At 46.8% G+C, this 14,757-nt stretch overlaps 1 long non-coding RNA gene across 1 annotated transcript in view; it reads left to right on the top strand.

Moving 5' to 3' along the window:
- The first annotated feature begins 2,732 nt into the window (after positions 1 to 2,732).
- LOC105738510 overlaps positions 2,733 to 14,757 on the top strand; it is a 59,319-nt gene continuing 47,294 nt past the window's right edge. Inside the window, exon 1 of the long non-coding RNA XR_001114323.2 lies at positions 2,733 to 3,056. This is a non-coding gene — a long non-coding RNA (uncharacterized LOC105738510). The remainder of the gene's footprint in view (positions 3,057 to 14,757) is intronic.

A 14,757-nucleotide genomic window follows, 5' to 3' on the forward strand; every position in this document is an offset into this window, starting at 1 on the left:
GGCCTAGAATATTAAGTTCTTGGTTTTGATTTTTGTCTTTTTAAATAGTTCCTTATAGCCCATAGTAAGAACAAAGGACTAATCGGGAATGTTTGGGAGGCTTCTCAGCTCTTATATGTTATATGTTGTTATAACACTGGTTGTTATAGTTGCCATTAAGGTTAATGTTTTCAGAACAGCAGCAAAAGCTATAAGTGGACATGAAGGAAAAGCAGCTGTTTTTCATAAAACTTACAGATGAACCAATGCTAGTTACTCCTGTGATGAGTGATCTAGAGCAGCCTTTCCCTAGTGTGTGTGTTCCTCGGAATGTGCGTGTGTATACACACAGAAGAGAGAAAAGGGAGAGTAAGTTCATGGTCAAATAAGTTTCAAAAACATTGCATATCGTAACTCCATATTGGAGAATCACAAGGTTAAAAGAGTATAGTTAATGCTTTGGATGTTATACCTTTGCTATAAAACAAACTACCCCAAAATGTAGTGGCGTTGAACAACAAACATATATCTTAGTCTGTGGCTGAGCTCAGTGGTTGTTCCAGTCTGGGCTAGGCCAGGCCAGGTGGTTGTAGCTGGGCTAGCGCATGTGTCCACAATCAGTGATAGGTCAGCTGAGGCCTAGCTGATCTAGATTGGCCTCATCTGGGATGTTCCCCCTGGCAGTGTCCTCTTATCGTCTAGCAGGCCAGCCTGGGCTTGTTCATATGGTGATCACGGAATTCTGAGCATGTGAGCAGAAGTGTGCAAGGCCTTTCGAGATCCAGGCTTGGAACTCAGACAGTGCCACTTCTGAATTGCATTGGCCAAAGCAAGTCACAGAACCAAACCCAGATTCAAGGGTTTGAGAAATAGACTCCACCTCTCGATGGGAGGGCTTACAAGGTCTCATTGCAAATGGATGGAGAGATACCGAAAGGGGAATGATTGCAGCCATTTTGACAATCTAGCACAGAGATCAACTAATACGTGACTGGCTATTATTTCTATGCACATTTCTGGGTTTGGGAGAATTTGTAGGGGAGGAGGAAAAGAGATACAGATCATTTATAATTGCAGAAAGTAAAAATAAGACTTCAGTTGGGATTTAATGAGCTAATCTATTTCAAGTGCTTTGAACCCGCATGTAGTAAGAGCTCTATAAATGTGGCTGTTATTATTATCATGAATGCATATGTCACTTGAGGTCCTCAACCTCACTTCGAAGTGAAGCAGGAAGATTCATTTGACAACAAAATGAACAAAACTTCAGATACTTGTGCAAAACGTATAATCAAGTGAAGGAATTTAAATAAAATACCCCCAGCAAAAACAGTCTGGAGCACAGAACAGACATTTTCCTCTGGGGGTTGAGGGTGGGAAGATGTGTCCAGTTTTGCCTTCTGTGACCAGTTCACCCTGTTAGGCTTGTTTCCGAGGTAAGGTCAGAGCTTGCCGGGTTCTTGCTGAACTGGAGTCTGTAATAAAGAGGGTACCCAGGTGTGAAGAGTTTTATGTTCTCAGGACTTGTTCTTTGTTTCTTTAGTTAGCCTTTATTACGTGCACTGGAGCCTTGGAGGGCTCTGCACTGGCTTTTGTTGCATGATAAAGGCGGCGCGTAGCTTTTCTTTGGCTGACTTGGGCTCCCAAGTGAAAAAGGCAGAGGGGGCCCTGCCAGCTTCCCTGGCTCTGCCCCTTCAGGGCATTTCGGGGAGCAGTCCAGTGACTGACGCCAAATGCCCTTGAGCACTGTGCCAGCCCCCTTGACTGGAAGCTGGGGAAGGAAACTTTCTCAGGCCCTCTCTCTCTTTGCTTCTATTTCCCCTTTCATTTTGTGGTCTGAGCAGCCCCCGCCCCTCCTTGCGTAAACCCCTCTGCAGTTAGCATCAACAAATCCCAAGTTGTTTGTATGTGTGTCTAAAAGAAAAATTCTCTGAGGATTAAAAGCAGACACAATAGAGGGAGTGCTCCCTTTTGCTTTAATCACTTCAGGCTCCTACGTGTTGACAGGAAGTTTTGTTAGTATCCAAGTTTAAGGAAAGGAGCATTCGGGGGTGGCATTTTTTTTTTTTTCCTGCGTTGAATTCTTAAAGTAAGTTTGATAAGGTATCTGGTAAACCACAAGCCGCTCCCTTTTTAAATAGGCTTCACTGCCCCCTTGGCCTGCCTATAAAATCACTGCTCCCTTCAAAGGGACCCATAATCATGCTGAGTCTGTGGGTTGCACGACTATACCCACTGGTCTTATCTGCAAGTTGAGTTTGATCATCCTGGCTGAAATCTGTGAGATGTTCCTTTATGTCTCCACATTCTTTTCTTCCCTTTCTGCTCCCAACCCCACCCCCAAATTAATTGGTGTCTGGTGACTTTCTCTGGCGCTTCCTCTTGTTTTCTGTGGCTTTTGTCTAGGGCAGTGGGGGATGGTGAGTCTTCCCTCACCCCCAGGGGACATGTGGCAATGTCTGGAGACATTTTTGGTTGCCACAACTGGAGAAAAGGGGCTTCTGGTGAGGAGAAGCTAGGGAATGCTGCCAAACCTCCTACAATGCACAGTGCAGCCCCCACAGCAGAGAATGATCCAGCCTCAAATGTCACCAGTGCCACCACAAGGAGCCCCTGATCTAGCAGGTTGCTTTCTGGTAGGGTGCTCCTGCTTCTGATATGGCTCCTCCCTCTCTCTTCTTCCTCAAGAGGACTGTTCTTGTGTCTAGTATTGGTTACATCACCCCTGCCCTTAAATAACTAAGCTCACAGAAGGAGAAAATTTTTCCTTAAGGATGCTACTGACTCTGGAATCCTTGAGTTACATGTGAATAACTGGGTCGTGCATGTCAGCATTAAGAAATAATCACAGAACTCCTGATTCTGGGTTGCTCTGGGTGGCAGCTGTGCTGGGTTTACCACTGGAGGAACTTCATGGCTGCTCATCTTTGACTCTTTTTCTGAGGAACCAGATCTCTCTGGGAGTTTTGACTAACTCACCCCTTCTTCAAACACGCTGTGTGGCTTCAGGATATGGCTGCTGGCTTTAAAAAAGAAGGAAAAATAAATTAAGACACCCACACTTCAAGACAACCCCTGTGAGTATATGTTATACTGGGAATGCCCCATTTCTCAAATATTTATAAATATATGGTCTCTTGGAATGTTCCAGGTCTGTCATTTGGGAAGGTTAGACAGCCCTGGGCCACCATCCTTTTTCATAAGCACAGGACACTTTCACAAATACCAGATTGACAGCTGGGTGATGCCAAGGGAATGGTGATGTGTTGCCCTGTGTATATCTGGGATGTGTCAGACATCCCTCCCTTCCTTCCTTTTCTTTGTTTTCCCTCCCTCCCTCCCTCCCTCCCTCCCTTCCTTCCTCCTTCCCTCCCTTCCTTCCTCCCTCCCTCCTTCCCTTCCTTCTTTCCTTTCTTTTTTCTTCCTCCCTCCTTCCCTTCCTCCCTCCTTCCCTTCTTCCCCTCCTTTCTTTCCAAGCACATCAGTGAGAATGTAGCACAGCTTGATTTTCTGAAGTCCGTCAACTACTGTGTACTGCTTGTCAAGAAGGGTGCTATATAAGCTGAAATGCTGCTCTAAATTTCACATTATCCCTTCCTGCTGCTCATTGAGTTATTTAATTAGAAGCTGCCATATTTTCTAGGGAAAACACTTTGAACAGAAGGCCTGATTTCACTGAGAATGGATGCCTTTATTATGTGTCAACGAGCTAAAAATTGCTAGTAAGATGTTAGTGTGTATATGTATATGAAATACAGAAAAGTGCACGTACATATATGAAGAGCAATCAAAAGAGAAATGCGAAGGGTTTGGAAAACGAAGAGGCGTCAGATCCAGTCGATGATTTGGTTCCTGCTCAGGAGTGTGTAAGCTTCAGTTGGCTCCAGTTTGGCTAACACTGCAATGCCTTTAGTGTCACTGAAGCCGACAAAGAAAGCTGACGCGTTGTTTTTCTAGGGGAAAAAGAAATGCTCTCCTTCCACATTCCCAGTGCAGACAATAGCAGAAAACAGAAATGAGACCGAACTGCCCAGAGTCCACACAGACTCCAGCTCAAAGTCTTTGAATTATGTATTCAATTCTTGCCACTTTGCACATTTTCCCTTAAAGAAAAGAAAAAAAAAATCAGTTCATAGTAGCTCTTAAAAAGCATGGAGGGGGCATTTAGGATTCAATTTATCCCAAGAGGCAGATTTTAAGTTTCATTCTTAGGAGGAGATTTCTTTCTTTTTTTTTTTTTGAGACAGAGTCTCGCTCTGTCGCCCAGGCTGGAGTGCAGTGGCGCAATCTCGGCTCATTGCAAGCTCCGCCTCCCGGGTTCACGCCATTCTCCTGCCTCAGCCTCTCCGAGTAGCTGGGACTACAGGCGCCCGCCATCACGCCCGGCTAATTTTTTGTATTTTTAGTAGAGACGGGGTTTCACCGTGGTCTCGATCTCCTGACCTCGTGATCCGCCCGCCTCGGCCTCCCAAAGTGCTGGGATTACAAGCGTGAGCCACTGCGCCCGGCCTCTTAGGAGGAGATTTCATGCTTAGGGTATGACAGTGTGGAGTTCATAGGAAGGGATGTCAGCTAAAACCAACTGCATCCTGTCTTTTGAGTTTGTTTTCCCTTTGGTGTCCCCTGTTGACATGTGCCTTTCACTTCGCTTGGAGACTCTCTAGATGTGCAGGCTGCTTCATGTCCTTTAGGCTCTTCTGTGGCAGCCAAGGGGATTTCCTTTTTTCTTCCCTCTATTTCTGGGCCACAGAGAGGAAAGAACAAAGATGCTTTCCCTGCACTGACTCCAAGTTGAAGCTAATCAAACTCCCCTCTGAAAGGGCTTAATCATTTTAAAATAGCTCGAGAATAACTTGAAAGTGACTTTCAGTGAACACGTCCAGCGATCTCTGGATTTAAATCCCCTCCTCTCCTCTCCCTCTCTAGCCAGGTCACTGGATGGGAATGGCTTATTTCTATCTGCTCGCTAGGTTTTTCAGCCCTGCCGAGAGAGACGCCAGTGCTGGGCTTTAATGTGGAGGAAATTCAGTTAAGGAGCATGACATTTCTCAGGTTTCTGGAGAGATGGATGTTTTGGCTTATGTTGAGTGCTACCGACCCCATTTGTCACCAGCAAGCAGGTGGATAGTCCCTTAACCTCTCAGAATGGGGTGAAGGGATGATTTGGACCCTTGCTACTCAAAGTGTGGTCCTTGGACTAGCAGTATCGTCTCCCCTGGGAGCTGGTTAGAGATGCAGAATCAGGGCTCCACTGCTGACCAACTGAATCTGAATTTGCTGTTTAACATGATCCCCAGGTGATTCAGACGCATATTAATGTTTCAGAAGCGCTGGTCCAGGGCAGTGGTTATCAAATTTGAGCATACATTGGAATTTGTTTCAACAATCCCATTAAAACACAGATTGCTCAGCCCTCCTTTCAGAGTTTTGAATCCATCAGGTTTGGATCAGGGCCAGAAAATCTGCATTTCTTCCTTTCTTTTTTCTTTTTTTTTTTTTTCAGACAAGGTCTCACACTGCCGCACAGGTTGGGGTACCGTGGCACAATCATAGTTCACTGCAGCCTCAAATTCCTAGGCTGGTCTTGAACTGCTGGCCTCAAGTGATTCTCCTGCCTCAACCTCCCAATTTCCGCCTGGAATTTCAGGCGGGAGCCACCCTGCCAGCCAAATCTGCATTTCAAACAGGTTCCCTGGTGATGCCCATGCTTCTGGTGAGGTGGAGGAGCACACATTGGGAATAGCTGCTCTCAAGGAACCCTGGCTCTTCTGGCAGCCTTTATTTCTCTCTCCATGGAAACCCTCACACCAGCCAGGCTACGCTTGCCCCCTGCCTCATGCTTTTAATTCCCTTCCCCTTCATCCCTTTGGAGGCCAGTACTTCCCCCTTATGAACCTCCCCCATTTCCTAGCTGTGAATCCAAACCCACACTTTCCTTTCCTGGCCACTCTGAGCTTTCCCATCCCCCTTCAGTGGCCCCCCAGTTCTTCCCCTGGTGCCCCAGCCTTCCCAGTTAGATTGCAAGCTCGAAGTGGGCCTCCCCCTCCCTCACTATCCCCCTAATCCATCACCAGGATCATTCATTTCACTGCCCAGTGTCTCTCAGATCCCTCTTCTGCCCTCTACCCTAACTACCACCCCTGTGGTCTAAGCCCCATCTTCTCCTGCAGCTGTCTTTGGAGGTCTCCTTGTAGCCTCTCTTGCATTTGTCCAGTCTCTTTTCTACTATCAAGTCCAAGTGACCTATTCAAAGTCTCCTGCACCATTACTCCCTCCCCCTCCTCTGCCACTGCTTCAGCTCTTTCTGTGACATCATTGGTCATAGCCTACAATCCTGAGCATGGCCCTGAAGGCCCCTAGGGTGGGCCCTGGCTATGCTTCTGTCTTTCTCTCTGCTGCCCTCCCCTGGCTTTGTGCTACAGCCATACTGGCGTATTTTCAGGCCCCCACAGGGCCTTTTGCACAAGCTGAGGTGCTTTCTCCAGCCCTACCTCACCTGCTTAGTGCCTCAGCATCCTGCCAATGGCCCCTCAAGCTTCCCCAGGGAGGCTTCCTCTGACCTTCCCCAGCAGTGAGATTCCTTTCTTGTTGACCCTCCTTCTTATCCTCATAGTGCTTTTTGCCCTATGCAGTTATATATCCAAAGTGTGACAATTGGATTAATGCATTAATGCATGTCTCTCCTGCTAGACTATAAGTTCCATGGAGTGAGGACCCATTCGTTTGTGTTGATTCTTGTCTCCCCAGGAGCTGGTATCTAGAATGCACCCAACAAATATTTGTTGGTGAGGCCAGTGGGATCCTTTGCAACTCCATGCAGTGGTTCACACCCCACATAGACTGTCCACTCCATATAGGGGGTATGTAGGAGCATGGGTCTCCTAAAATATGATACTGGAAAATGAAAACTTTTAAAAATTGTTTTAAATATATAAGAATTCAGCTCTGAATGTCTAGATAATTGGTAGCATGAATTGGCCCTCGAGGTCAGGAAGACTTTTTTGCTCTGGTTTTAATTAGTGCAAAGCGGAAGCCATTTCTATGTAAATGAATCAATCCATCGAGGCACACTTCTTCAGCCCTGATTATATGCCAGGCACTGGATCGGAGCCCCAGGAAACAAAGATGAATGATATAGTCCCTGCCCTTGAAGGGAGGAAAAGCAGATGGCTGATCCCTGGAGACCTTCCTAGCAGTAAAGAATTCAGTAACAGTATGGACGATGGCAGCAGAAGTGTGCCTGGAGTTTAGCATCAACCTCAGTGCTCCCCTCACTGTGCATTTGAAGGCTTCCTCCTTTACAAAGACAAGAGCAAATTCAGAGAGCCTGAGACGTCACCATGAGATATGGTCTATAGAATGTCTCCCAGGAAGGGATGAGATCTTGGTCCTTCAGTGAAAATGCCAACATTATTGGAAGAAAGCCTAGACCAAGGAAGGGGCTAGGGCTGGGGTTCTGGAGCAAACTAACTGCTAACCTGGGTTCAAACCCTGACCCAGCCACTTACTGCTGGGCAACTTGGGCCCTTTTCTTAACTTATCTGAGCCTTAGTTTCTCATCTATGAAACGGGTATAATAGCTTCTACCAGTGGAGCCATGGGGAGGAATAAATAAAATCCCGAGTGTGAGGCATTCAGCACAATGCCTGTAGTATAGACATGCTGAATCTATTGTTATGATGAGTATTAGCTCTGCAGAGCAGGGCCTACCAAAGACCTACATGGATTTTTCTATAATGAACAACAACCATCACCAGAAAAGGCCAGTAAGTTGCTGGCAAGTGTCTGCCCTGCCCACCACACAGGAGTGTGGGGGCAGCAAAGACATGGGAGAGGGCCAAAGCTCTTAGAGAAGTGAAAATCATTGGCATGGCTCTATATGGAATTGTCTCCAGTGTGTGAGTCTACGTGCTTAAGTCCTTTACAGATTTTTCGGCAACCTTTTTTTGTAAGGCTGCTCGTTGATTTTTATTTTTTTGAGTGAGACAGGGTTTTGCTCTGTCACCCAGGCTGGAGTGCAATGACACGATCATGGCTCACTGTAGCCTCGGCCTCCCAGGCTCAAGTGATCCTCTTGCCTCAGCCTCCCGAGTAGCTGGGACTACAGGCATGCACCACCACACCTGGCTAATTTTTGTATTTTTTATAGATACAGGGTCTCTGTATGTTACCCAGACTGGTCTTGAACTCCGGAGCTCAGGCAGTCCACCTGCCTCGGCTTCCCAAAGTGCTGGGATTACAGGTGTGAGCCACTGCACCTGGCCTTGTTGACTTTTAAAATTATGACTTTTAAAGCAATCAGGGAATAATCATTTTCAAGTACTGAGCACAAAGTGCTGACTCCTGCTAGGAAGATGGACGGGGCTGGGGTAATAGGCATGGCCTTGGGTCTTGGAGAATTGAGTTTGCTTCCTGACACAGCCCTTTGGGTCCCACGACCTTGGGCAGCCCCCACAGCTTCTCTAAGTCTTGCTTTCATGGCCTGCACTATGAGGTTAATAGTAATGCCTATTCTGAGGGCTGTTTTGAAGATTACAGGACATAAATACAGAAATGTCTAACACTATGTCCAATAAATTGTTGTTTCTCTTCTCTTGCCATTAATATGCACTTTTCTTGAGCAAAAGTCTTGTCAGCACTTAACAGAATTAATTACAAAACCTAATTAAGGGAGTCTATAAGTGTGATATTTTACTGTTTTCTCCCTTTTGTTGATGAGTTCTGTCACCTACTGAGAGGAAGAAAGGCTTCTTCAGACTGTTGCCTGAAAGGTCATTGTGTGTGTGTGTTGTGTGTGTGTGTGTGTGTGTACGCGCACATGCGTGTGCATGTGTGCATGCACACGTGTGTCTACTCTCACATTAACACACTTTGCCCAGGATGCATTCATGATGCCCTGGCAGCCAGTGGGTCTTTGGAAGGAATTCATAGGATTGAGACTATGAGTTGATTTCACAAGCAGAAAATTGTATATTTTGACGGGAGAACATTAGAGAATGCCTCCTGAAGAAGGTCACAAGGAGGCCAGTGTGGTTAGCGATGCCTGGAACATTGACTTTTGGGAAGTAATGCCGTGTTTTTCTTCCCCGAGGCCCATAGTTACCTTTGCTTAGGCAGCACACGCCCTCATGTTGGAGACCTCGGTGGCTCTTGGTGGATTTTTGTGTTGCTGTAGCTTTCCTGTTTTGAAAGTTAGGGACAAGAGCTCAGAAAGCAGCAACGTCTTCAAAGAGAGACATTAAAAGTATAGTTATGACTCTGATGACTCTAGTGGCCCCATAAATGGCAACTCCCCAGGGTCTATGGCTTCATGAGAGACCCTTGGCCAAATCCACTGTGGGGTTCCAAAATTTAATTGTATGGACTCTTCCAAACATAAAGGCAAGTTTATAAAAAATCATTTCCAACAATTTCCACAGGCCCTGGTTGTTTGATTCAGGAACTGAATAAGTGCCCAGATTCATGTTCAATGTTTGTCCTTGCTTTTCTAGCAGATGCTATTGGTGCCCACCTACAAGTGCTTGGCATCTGGTGTCCCAGTGCACACCTGGAGAGTGTCCTACTCCAAGTGTCTGCAGTTCTCTGCCTGAGGGCTTTGTGTCAGCCTTCGAGCAAGGCAGGCCCAGAGTGCCTGGGGATTAATGTTCCTGAACAGCCTTCAGTCAATGAAAGATGAGAGCTGGAGAATCAATACCCTAGCTTCCTCACTTCTCAGGTGGGCCAGCTCTGAGCTGTGTACTACAGTGACTCCCAGAGTCTCCAAACAAGATTGAACCTCAGTTGCCTGTGGCAGAAACCTGTTTCATAACCTACCTTTACAGCTTCCTTCCCTTCCCCGTCTCACTTACCCCCTCTCCCACTATGTTTCCTGAAAGCATCTCCCAAATATATCCCACCGTTTCCTCTGACCTTGGGCATTTCTTGAGATTTTGTCCCTCCTCTATAAAATGATGGTCACATGTTGCTTCCGCTGGGGTGTGATAGGTGGATCAGGTGGAACAATGATTTGTTGCATGGGATGAACTGAGCATTCCAGGTCATCTAGAATCTCTGTGCCTACTAGAAGCAGTAAGGGAGGCCCTCTCCTAGCCACAACCAAAAGCACCCCCGACACTGCCATATACCTGTAGGGGGCAGCACCGTCCCTAGTCAACCACTGCTAACAGATATTTCTCATCTGCTCTAGTTTTGACATTCTAAGGTGAGTTGATTGATCAAGAACCTCAGACTGGGATAGCGCCCACCATGGTATATTTCAGTCTGGGGAGTGGTGAGGAATGGCTGAATGGTAACTTTTTCTTTTAGAGACAGGGTCTTGCTCTGTCACCCAAGCTGAAATGCAGCAGTGTGATCACAGCTCACTGCAGCCTTGGACTCCTGGGCTCAAACAATCGTTTTGCCTCAGCCCCTCAAGTAGCTGGGACCACAGGCGCCCACCACCACGCCCAGCTATTTTTTAAAAAGCTTTTTGTAGATACGGGATCTTGCTACATTGCCCAGGCTGTTCTTGAACTCCTGGATTCAAGTGATCCTCCCATCTTGGCTTCCCAAAGTGCTGGGATTAACAGGTGTGCGCCACTGCACCCAGCTGGTAACTCTTGAATAGATTCTGTATTGTCAGAAATAACCATTGACTTGCCTCCTTCCTGAAATGTTGAAGAAGGAAACATTTAACTCATTCCCTCTGCTTCCCTAAACTCCTTGGCCAAGTTCCCCCTTCATTCACTTGACAGGTCTTCCCTGTGTCTGTAGCTGGTGATGAACTTTAAAAACTTGCAATCGGGCCGGGCGCGGTGGCTCACGCCTGTAATCCCAGCACTTTGGGAGGCCGAGGTGGGCAGATCACGAGGTCAGGAGATCGAGACCATCCTGGCTAACACAGTGAAACCCCATCTTTGCTAAAAATGCAAAAAATTAGCCGGGCGTGGTGGCAGGTGCCTGTAGTCCCAGCTACTTGGGAGGCTGAGGCAGGAGAATGGCGTGAACCCGGGAGGTGGAGCTTGCAGTGAGCCGAGATCGCGCCACTGCACTCCAGCCTGGGCAACAGAGCGAGACCCCGTCTCAAAAACAAAATAAAACAAAAAACAAACAAAAACAAAACAAAAACTTGCATTCGGACCTATGTGTGCTCCAAAAGCACTGGCTCTTTCTTAGAGCCAGCTCATCCCTGGGCAATAACATCTCCAGCTGTCTGTACCTAGTCAGAAATCCATGTGTAGATTATAGAGGGAAGGAGAAAGTACTGGAAGGTTTGCTCCATCTGAGTCAGAGTCAGATTTGTGATTTATTGATTTATTCCTGAACCATTTGTTGTTCTGCTAGTGGGGTGGTTTGGGATCGTCACCATTTTCCTTTCTGTTTCTTACAGAAAAGTTAGAGGAACCCAAAAAATTGCTTCTTTTTCTTTAAGAAAATCTTAAAGTATATTCCTGTGTGGGCAAGATAGGTCTGACTTATGCCACACACCTAGCCACTGTCTGACACGTAGGAAACCTTCCATAAATGTGTACTGTGTTGACTGATCAACAAGTTGTTCTTGTTCATTGCATGAAAGCTTTGGGAATGTTTCTTTGCAAAGCCTCTTTTTTCCATTCTAAGAAGGTATTTGAAGACCATGCTACCAGGATTTTATGGTGTATGGTGAGTTGAATTTTTCCAGGAAGGAAACTTTTGGGGAATTCTAATCTTGATTTTCCATAAAGTGATTGAACCGTGGAGATAAATTGAAATATGAGTCATGAAATGTGTTGAAATAGCAGCAAAGACTTGCCAGATGGAAAGCAAAGCAAAGACTCTTGTCATGTCCAAGCAAGACAAAGACCAACTTACAAAAAAAGGGTAAGTGGGGCATCTTCCTTCCATCTCTCCCATCTCAGGCACATATATGGCATCAAACTTGAAGTGAAGTTTCTGGTAGATGTTTTGCCTGTTCTGTTAGGTTTTGGAATCAGCAAAACTGACCAGCTAAGTTCGATCAAAGCACCATTAGGAGATGAGAGCTTTATCTTTAAATGTGATCCAAGCATAATGAACAATGAAATTCCTGTGATTCAAGGTTTAAACTGGGGCAAATCTACACCTAGAAGAAGACAGAATCTCTTTGGATGAGGAGGAGAAAGCAAAATTAATTGGAAGTAAATCATGTAGCTGAAAAATTTCCGGTAATATGCTTCCTGGCCTGCCCCAGGCAGAGATAAGGACAGTGTCCTGCCTGGTGCTACCCTGAGCTAACTTCTCAAAAATCAGACACTTTGGAGGTGAATTTCTGTAAAAGGACAAAGTTGAACTTCAAAATAGAAAAGTATCAGGTCCCCCCAAAATGGAGGTGGCCTGTTGGCTCAGCAGAGTGGCTAAGTCAAGTAGGAAATGTGGCGTCTGGCCTAGCAGTGACAGGAGACTATGTTGCTTTAGGGGTTAGACAAAGGTCAGCAAAGCCAAAGGGTTTAAAAGAGGCGGGCGTGGGGACTGTCCTGCTCAGCTTCCTGACCCGCCAGGCTGATGTCAGAGGGTTTATTCAGATTTGAGGGCTTTTGTTTGGGGGGATTGGAGTGATTCCTAAGAGACAATGCCCGACTGGAGGCTGGGGGCACGCGACGCCTGAATTGAATTTGGGCAGTTGCTGAGCAGATGGGGATCAGAGGGGAAAACAAAAGGGAAGCTGTTCCCAGCACATCCACAGGAAGGGAGAATTGCAGAGCCAGCCGCGGGCAGGAGGGCTTCCTGCTCAGCCTGGCTGTGGAGGCCTCCAGTGCCCCCATCTTGCGGAAGGCCAAGCATTCCCAGGGCTAGTGGGACTTTGGCCCTTTCGCAGAGAGGAGAGAGGGTGGAAGTGGAGGCAGGTCAGGAGCATGAACTTCTTGAGTTCAGATTTCAGGTTTGTGCATTTCCTCATCTGCAGGCTGGCAAGGTTCCTGGACTCATATGGTCTCACACCCTCATTTTCAGGTGCAGGAGCTGAGACCTGTAAAAGTGAACTTCCTTTCCTGGACTCTGTCAGTGTCTTAGGTTGGCTTTCTCTAAAAGCAGACATGACATGAGGAATGGAGCAAATGCTCTTTGCTTAGGGGAGTCCTGGAAGCAGTGGTTAGGGCCTGGAGAGGTAACACAGGGACGAGAAGGAAGCTGACATAGGTGCATTAAAAAGTAGGCTCCCGGCATGGGCAACTGGGGCTCTGTCCTGCTGGGGACCTCTGGGAAACTAAGCAGAACACACTTCAGAGTTTCCTGCCTGGGGGGTGAGGAAGCTGGGGTGTTCTTCATAATTCCTGCCGTTTGCTGATTGCTCCCAGAGATGTTGAGTCCCTGGCACTTCTGTGCTCCAGTGACCAGAGAAAGCCCTCAGGGAGAGGGTCATAGGTGTATGGAGCAGGAAGCCATGAACACGTGCAAAGTGGGAAGGGGCTTCACCAGATAGATTTCTGGTCATGCTCTTATCAATTTCCTTAGCTTGTGGGGAAGCCAACCTTTCTGAGGCCAGGAAAGCATTTCTCTGGGTGCTCAATATTGCACAGACGGATCAAAAATGCTTTTCTTTGCTCTTAAGTGGGGCATGCACTTCTCTTCTTCCTGGGAGCACGTTAGATGTCCAGGTTGGATGTACAGTGACTCTCCCTCTCTCCTGCTTCCCTGTCTAGCCACTGCCTTTGTCTTTCTGCCTCCCTTTCAGCCAGGCTTTTTGGCTTTCCATTTTATTTCCAGTAAAAGCCAGAGTCCCAAGCACCTACAGGAGTCTACAGGATGGGCACATGCCCTCTACCCACATGCCTCTCTGATGACACCTCTACAATTTTTCCTCTTTCTCACTGCATCCCCACCGCACTGCCCCCTTGTTGCTTCTCAAGCCTACCATATACGCAGGGTCTTCCTTCAAGGCCTTTGCCCTTGCTGTTCCCTCTGCCTGGAATGCTTTCCCCTGAAAGCATGGCTCTGGCTCTTTCCTCTTTAGGAGAGAGTCGTATCTTGCCTTATTGGTTAGTGAGGCCCTTCCCAACCACCCCATTTAAAACATCACACAACCACTCCCTTTCTCTGTCCTCCTTCCCTGCTTGATGGTTCTCCACAGTCCTTAATGCTCTGCAACATAGCATATAATTGGTTTATTTAACTTTACACCATGTATCGGCTTCTCTGCTTGACCTCTCTTGAATATAAGCTTCATGGGGTCAGAGACCTGTGTCTGGTTCACTGCTGTATCTCCAGTGCCTAGAATTGTGCCTGGCACATAGTAGATGCTAAACAAAATTATTGAATGAATGATCAGTGGCAATTAGACAATGTTTTCTCTTTTTCCTCCTTTCTCTAGCTCTCAGCACATGTCTGGGACCTTTCTGCCCTAAAATTGAAGCATTCCCAGGGAAGTTTCTCCTTGTGCAGTAGACAGAACAGAGGCTTTGGACCCTAGCAGACCTTGGTTGGAACCCCTAGGTTCAAAACCCAGCTCCTCCAAAATTCTAAACGTTACCAGCTCACCAATATCCAGCTCTCCCCTCCTTTGGGCACGTGGAATCTTATACTCCTCAGTGCTCTTTAATGGGGCGGGGTCACATGACTAGTTCTGGCCAGTGGGCTTTCAGTATAGAAGAGCAGGTGTGAGGTTTCTGTTTGCTCTTGTCACCTGCCTCAGCAAACCCTAAAGCCACATGTGGAGATGGTGGAGCCTTTGTCAGCCTGGATCCCTGAGTAATCATGTGGAACAGAGGCTTCTACTATCCTGCTTTGGACATGTGATGTGAACAAAAAGCAAACCTTTAATTTTGGAGTTATTTGTTACTACAGCAT

Source organism: Nomascus leucogenys, chromosome X (assembly GCF_006542625.1).
Source record: "Nomascus leucogenys isolate Asia chromosome X, Asia_NLE_v1, whole genome shotgun sequence".
Taxonomy (NCBI): domain Eukaryota; kingdom Metazoa; phylum Chordata; class Mammalia; order Primates; family Hylobatidae; genus Nomascus; species Nomascus leucogenys.